This window comes from Suricata suricatta, chromosome 13, assembly GCF_006229205.1.
Source record: "Suricata suricatta isolate VVHF042 chromosome 13, meerkat_22Aug2017_6uvM2_HiC, whole genome shotgun sequence".
NCBI classification, from domain to species: domain Eukaryota; kingdom Metazoa; phylum Chordata; class Mammalia; order Carnivora; family Herpestidae; genus Suricata; species Suricata suricatta.
Window position 1 is genome coordinate 6008033 of NC_043712.1, and position 6674 is coordinate 6014706.

The 6674-nt window shown below is 57.6% G+C and overlaps 1 long non-coding RNA gene across 1 annotated transcript; it reads left to right on the forward strand.

Moving 5' to 3' along the window:
- The first annotated feature begins 6 nt into the window (after positions 1–6).
- LOC115276509 lies at positions 7–886 on the forward strand. The gene is made up of 2 exons (XR_003901973.1): positions 7–274; positions 762–886. It is a non-coding gene; the product is annotated as an uncharacterized LOC115276509 (long non-coding RNA).
- Positions 887–6674: the final 5788 nt, after the last annotated feature.

Consider the following 6674-nt stretch of genomic DNA (forward strand, 5'->3'; position numbering starts at 1 on the left):
CCCCAGCCAGCCCGGGCCGACCCCCGCGGCGGCGCGCGTGTGCGCAAGGAGGGACACCGCAGAGAGGCCGGGACTCGTGCTGAAGGAGAAAGGCGACAAAAAATTAAAAAAAAAAAAGGAACAGATGACTTCATTCTCGGGAAGGCTCCGTCCTACGTGGACCAATTTCCTGGGGACTGTGGTGGAACAGCTCCGCTGCCGTTGGAAGCACTTAAAACTAAACCAGATAAAGACCAGAAAATTCTTCAGCAGTGCCTCAACCGAGCGAGGGCAGGTTGGTGGTGTGCGAGCCCTGGGTTTGTGGGGAGGAGGGTCGAATTCCTCCGCCTCCGCTGGGGCTCGGCTTCCAGCAAACCTACCCCGCTAGACACTTTACCCAGAGAGGGTGAGCGACTGGCCCAAGGTCACACAGCGAAGTGGGGGGTTATTCAGTGTAGACACCTGCGGGGACAAAACCCGGCCGAGGCTGGTGACCGAGAGCCAGTGGCTGGACTGGAAGGCTTGGGATAGAGTGAGGCTCAGCTGGAGGCCCAGCAAGGGAAGATTAACTCGGCAGGTCTGAGCTCTGACTGGCCTGGCTCCGGCTTCCCCCACTGGAGCCCGCAGCTGGGGGATGGTTTCCGGAAGGTGCGTCCACCGGGAACTGATGGGCCTGAAGGATGCCCCCACCCGCAGGCCCCTGCTGGGATGCTAATCTCATCCTGCTAATTAAAGTTTGCAATTCTGTCCCCAACTCCACTCCCGCTCTCGAATGGTATTAGCTGGGATGCCAACAATCTCTGGTCCAGACAGAAGCCGGAGGAAAAAGGCCTTCGGAGCTCACGTAAATATAAAAACGGATTTAAGAAGATATTTATACTTATAAACAAACGACTCCTAATGAACAGACCGAGTTTTGGAAACTGAATTTTCAGAGGCCCCCACCCAGCTCAACCTGGGGTGTGTGTGTGTGTGTGTGTGTGTGTGTCTGTGTGTTTCCTTATTCCAAGGCTTCAGATTTGGTGGATTTGGTCACTGTGGTCCCTCCTGGCCTCCCAGGCTTCGATGATCAACCAGGGCTTCTCCAGGCCCAGGATCGCCTCCCAGGCTCTCTGGAGGCCAAAGCGACAAGCAAGTTCCCGACTAAGGCCTCTGGGTCAGGGGCGCCACAGCAAGATAAAGGTATCTTCAGCTCTGTCCCCAGCGTCCACCAGTTCTGAGCTGCGGAGCCCTCCCTGAACACATGAATCAGAAGTCGGGCTCAGGAAAAGAGAGTACCCCACCCCCAGTCCTTCCCGGGTCCTTTGCCGCCAGGCTCTGTGATGGGGAAGGCAGCACCGCCCTCCACTCCTCCCATGGGCTGGCCTTCTAAGCAGCGTCCTCTCCGGTAACAGGTTTAGAGTTTAGCCAGCGTGACAGCCCTGCCCCTGGGCAGTGTTTGAATGGGCCCCAGGTGACACAGAGAACCATCCAGAACTAGGACTCCTGCTTCCCTGTTTTACAGGCAGCAGACTGAGGACCAGAGAGGGGAAGAGACCTGACTGTTGGTTATAGAGAGTTGAATGGTGCTCCCCACCCCCCACCCCAGAAGAATCTGTGAATGTGACCTTAGTTGGAAAAAGGGTCTCTGCGGATGTAATGAAGTTAAGGATATTGACAAGAGCGCATCCTAGATTCCCCAAGCGGGGCCTCAGTGCCATCGAGAGAGTCCTCATGTGAGACAAGAGAAGACAGGGTCAACACCAAAGAGGGGAAGGCCAGGTGCAGACTGAGGCAGAGGGGGGACGCCTGGAGCCACCAGAAACTGGAAGAAACAAGGAAGGATTCTTCCCAGAGTCTTGCCAAGGGCCACAGCGCGGCCGACACCTTGACGTCTGGCTTCCAGAACTCTAAGATGAATCTGGTTGTAAGCCACCAAACATTTGTGGCCATCTGTTAGGCAGCCACAGGAAACCCATACGGTGGTGGTGCTGGCTGTGACGCCAGGGTGACGGTGGTGGTGACAGCGGGGACAATGGTGCCGGTGATGCTGATGGTGGCTGTCCTCATTTTCTGTGGCCTCCTGATGCAGTACAGCAAACCGTGGGCCTTGAAACAACGGACATGTGTGGTCCAATGGTTCCGGAGACCAGGATTCCAACATAAAATGCGAGCAGCGCTGTGCTTTCTCTGGAGGCGCTAGAAAAGGAATGTTCCAGGCCTCTCTCCAGGCTTCCGGTGCCTCAGGCATCTGTCGGCTACTGCCCTCCAGTCCCTTGTCCCCATGTGGCGTTCTCTCTGCATCTGCACGGCGTCTGCCCTCTGTGTGTCACTGTCTCCGTGTCTACACCGCCCCTTTCTTATAAGGACACCAGTCATACTGGCTTAGGGCCCGCCCTAACGACCTCATCTTTTTTTTAATTATTTTTTTAATTGTTAATGTTTTATTTAGTTTTGAGAGAGAGAGAGAGAGAGAGAGAGAGAGAGAGACAGCATGAGCAGGGGAGGAGCAGAGAGAGAGGGAGACACAGAATCTGCAGACAGGCTCCAGGTTCTGAGCTGTCAGCACAGAGCCCGACGGGAGGCTCAAACTCCCGAACTATGAGATGATAACCCAAGCCAAAGTTGGACGCTTAACCCACTGAGCCCCCCAGGCGCCCCCCCAACAACCTCATCTTTACCTGATCACCTCTGTGCAGACTCTGTCTCCAAATCAGGTCCCATTCTCAGGACAGAGACACAACTCAGCCCCTAACAAGTTGGTGATGACAGAGAGGGTGGTGGGGAACGGAAATGGGTGACGGTCTAGGCCTCAGCCGTGGACCCTCCAACTCCACAGGAGCTACATGAGAGGCCGTGGCCAGGGCACAAGGCCCTCTGGGGACCAGGAACCCGTTCCCGCAGTGAGGCCCTGGCGGGGGGGGGGGCATCCAGCTGCGGGAACAGGGAGATCCAAAAGATGATCCCAGCACATCGGTGCCAAGTTCAGCACCAAGTTCGTGCCACAGGAGGAGCCAGGCACCCTTCTGGAAGCTCTGCTCTAGCAGCAGCCTCCAGCAGATCCTTACGTGTTGGCCTTGGGATGGACCTGGTACTGAGGAGGGACCTGGTGGCTGAAAGTCACCTTCTTTTTTTTTTTTTAATATTTTATTTATTTTTGATACAGAGAGAGACAGAGCATGAGAGGGGGAGGAGGAAAGAGAGAAGGAGACACAGGACCGGAAGCAGGCTTCAGGCTCTGAGCTAGCTGTCAGCACAGAGCCCGACTCGGGGCTTGAACCCACGAACGTGAGATCTGACCTGAGCTGAAGTCGGAGGCTTAACCGACTGAGCCACCCAGGCGCCCCTGAAAGTCACCTTCTGAGTCATCTTCTGGGCCTCAGGCCAGGGGGGTGTCAGGGTCAGCAGAGGGCAAGGAAGGAGGGGTCCAGGTTGGCCTCTGCCTCCTCCCTGCCAGCATTTGCTAGTTTCATACACGGCCAAGGCTCCACCTTCCCAACTGCAGGAAACCTCCCTGAGGGCAGGGACCAGGTTTGCTGGGCTGGGGCTGATTTAGAGAACAGGGAGCCCCTCCCCTCTCCATCCAGGCCGTGATAGACCTAAGACAAGGGGGCAGCGGCCACCTGTTTGAATGTGTTCTTTCTGCACCAGCCCCTCGGTGGCTCCGGGACGCCGTGTCCCAGGCTGGGCAGAAGAGCCTGACCTTTCTTCGGGAGCCCATAGCCGAGGCAGACCGAGCCCCGACCCCAGAAAGCCAACTGGTCTCTGGCAGGAGATAGCCAGGGGGAAGCGGCTGGTGATTTTCTCACTAGACAGGACACCATCCTCGCCTCGCAGCCTGTCTTTCTCTGGCTTTCGAGGAGCAAGCCTGACCATGAGGATAGTTCTCCTGCATTCACCCGTCTGGTCTTGACAATCGGTGAGCTCACGCTCTTGCCGGGCACTGTCCTGTGCATCAGGAGACGGTGGGCAGCAGGACTGGGCTCCCACATTTGCGCCGCTCATGTTCTAGAGAAGAGAGAGACAGAGAACAAAGAAATAGGCCCGTACCAGGATCCAGGGAGTCAGACAAGTTAGAGAGGAGAGGAAAGCAGGGTGAGAGGCTGGCCAGAAAGAACAAAGGGGCTGGAGTCACTGAGGAAAGGAGGTGACCATGGACCTGGTGCGGTGAACCAGTGAGCCCCGGGAGAGGTCCACAGCTGGGGGAGCAGGAAGTGCAAAGGCCCTGGGGCAGCTCGTCCCGCTGTCCTGAGGTGGGGAGCAGAGTGCGCAGATCACCTTGACATCTCATGGTTTTTCTAGGTCTGCCTGAACCTAACGGAGGGTGGAGGGCAAGAGCGAGCGAGCCAAGGGCCGATTTGTGTTTTTAAAGAATTTCTGCTTTCCGCAGGGCATAGACGGAGGGGCCAGGGCGAAGCTAGCAGAGGAGTTAGGGGCTGACGGAGAGCAGGCAAGAGATGGTGGTGGCCTGGTCAGGGACAGCAGCGCCAGGGAGATAAAAACGGCTGGATTTAGGGTGTATTTTAAGAAAAGCCGTCAGGATTTGCCAAAGGATGGGCCGTGGGCGCGGAAGAAAGAGGAATCAGGATGGTTCATCATCATCAACAGTGGGCGGGACCATTTCCTGAGCCCAAGAGAGCAGTGGGGGTGTGGCGGGGAACCAAGAGTTGACATTTCTGCAAAGCCCATCGGATCCTCCCGTTGTCGTCCGCACTCAGAGCGCTCACACACAGCCGGCTCAATCCACACAACCCCCCAAGAGGCCGAGTCTACTAGTATCCCCATTTTTCAGATGAGGAAACTGAGGCCTGGAGAGGCAAAGCAGTTGTCCCGAGGGTGGGAGCTGGCCAGGGTACAACCCGGGGCGTCTAAAACCCCGAAGCTCCTTTTCTCATTCGTCCGGTTGTTCCTCCACTCGTTCATCCATTTGTGCGTGCTGTGCGCTAGGCCTTGCTGGGAGCTGCCACACCACAAGGATCCTTCCGTGCCCCGCGCCGTGGGTGCCCTGGGGAGGCGATGGCAAGCCGAACGAGCCAGATGTGCGCCCAGCCTGCGGGGAGCTGACTTCCTGAGCAGGAGACAGGCAGGTGATGAGCAAAGAGGAGGACAGTGACAAGATGCTCGCAGACCCTGCTAAGTGGGGATTCGAGGCGGGGGAGGGCGTCCGCTGCCAAGTGATCGGGGCCGCGGTGGGGGAAGGAAGACGGGCCAAGCCAAGAGCAAGAGGAATGGCGTTCCAGCAGAGGGAGAGGCAAATGGAGATGATCTCCTGGTGGGGCAGACAGGAGGGGAGAGGGCGAGGGAGTCGCCAGGGGGCTGAGAAGCTAGCCACCAGGAGGCGAGGGAGCCCAGGAAGTAAACCAAAGCGGGAGGTGAGGGGCGCTGGCCTCACAAGGCAAGCAGGCCTGGGCCTCCAAGCAGAGCATCGAGGAAGCAATGACTGCCAAAGGTGAATTGTGTGTGTGTGTGTGTGTGTGTGTGGGTGTGGGTGTGGGTGTGGGTGTGGGTGTGGGTGTGGGTGTGTGCAGGCTGTGGGCCCAGGGGAAACCAGGAGAGGGATGGCCCAGACCCCAAAAAAGGGCGAGGAATACCCCCCAGCACGTCCCCAGCCCTTGAGCCCAGGGCTGACTCTGAAATGCCACAAGGCTACCTACGAACTTCAAGGAGACCCAGGACAGAGCACCGCCGAGTCGCATCTTCCAGGAAAAGCCAGGCTGAGCCCCGCCTGAGTCATGCCCTTGCTCTCTCACCAATAATACCTCCACGCGCCCTTGCCCTGCCATCAAGGAGGGTGGAGATTTAGGAATAAATGTAAAGTCAGGTGGAGGTACAGGCATCCTAGGCAGGAAGGAGGCCCAGCCAGCCAGAGGGAGATGGGTTTCCCTGTCGGAAACAGTAACTCCCGACTTCAGAGCCCTGGGGAGTGCTCCTTTAGTCTTGGGGTCCTCCTGGATCCCGCAGCCACGGGCAGGCTCCGAGTGAACAGGCTTCCCAGAACCTTTGTCCTCCCTACCCTCTCCTGGCCACACTCTGCCCCTCCTCCCAGGCCTTGCTGCGCCCCCTCTGGGGGCCAAGCCGGACCCACGATGCCCAGGGGCCTGTGTCAGAGCTAAGGAAGGGTTTAAGGCACCTGTCCCCAGTCATCATGGGGGGCAGGCTGAGCTCCTTGCAGGCCCCATCCCTCTCTGCCCCCGCTCTCCCCACGAAGGGTTGGGGAGACAGAGCCCCTGAGCTCCAGGCCCTGGAAGCAGGATGCTACTTGTGGGAGAGAGGGTAGAGCTGAGTATTTGAAAAATATACGCCCAGGGGTGCCTGGGTGACTCAGTCGGTTAAGCGTCCAACTTTGGCTCAGGTCATGATCTCACAGTTTGTGGGTTCGAGCCCCGCGTCAGGCTCCATGCTAACAGCTCGGAGCCTGGAGCCTGCTTCAGATTCTGTGTCTTACTCTCTGCCCCTTCCCTGCTCACACTCTGTCTCTTGCTGTCTCTCAAAAATAAACATTAAAAAGTTTTTTAAAAAAAACCACGCCTAGCAGATAAAACAGCTGGGGACCAGCCACTCCCGTTGAACACTCAGTCTTAGCAGGGCTGATTATTCCCGGATGATCTCAGTGCAGCCGCACACCCTCAGGGGTTACGGTCGTCAGCCCCCTTTTACAGAGGTGGAGACAGGTTCGATGACCCGCTCAGGAGGTGAAAGCCAGGACTCCGACTCAG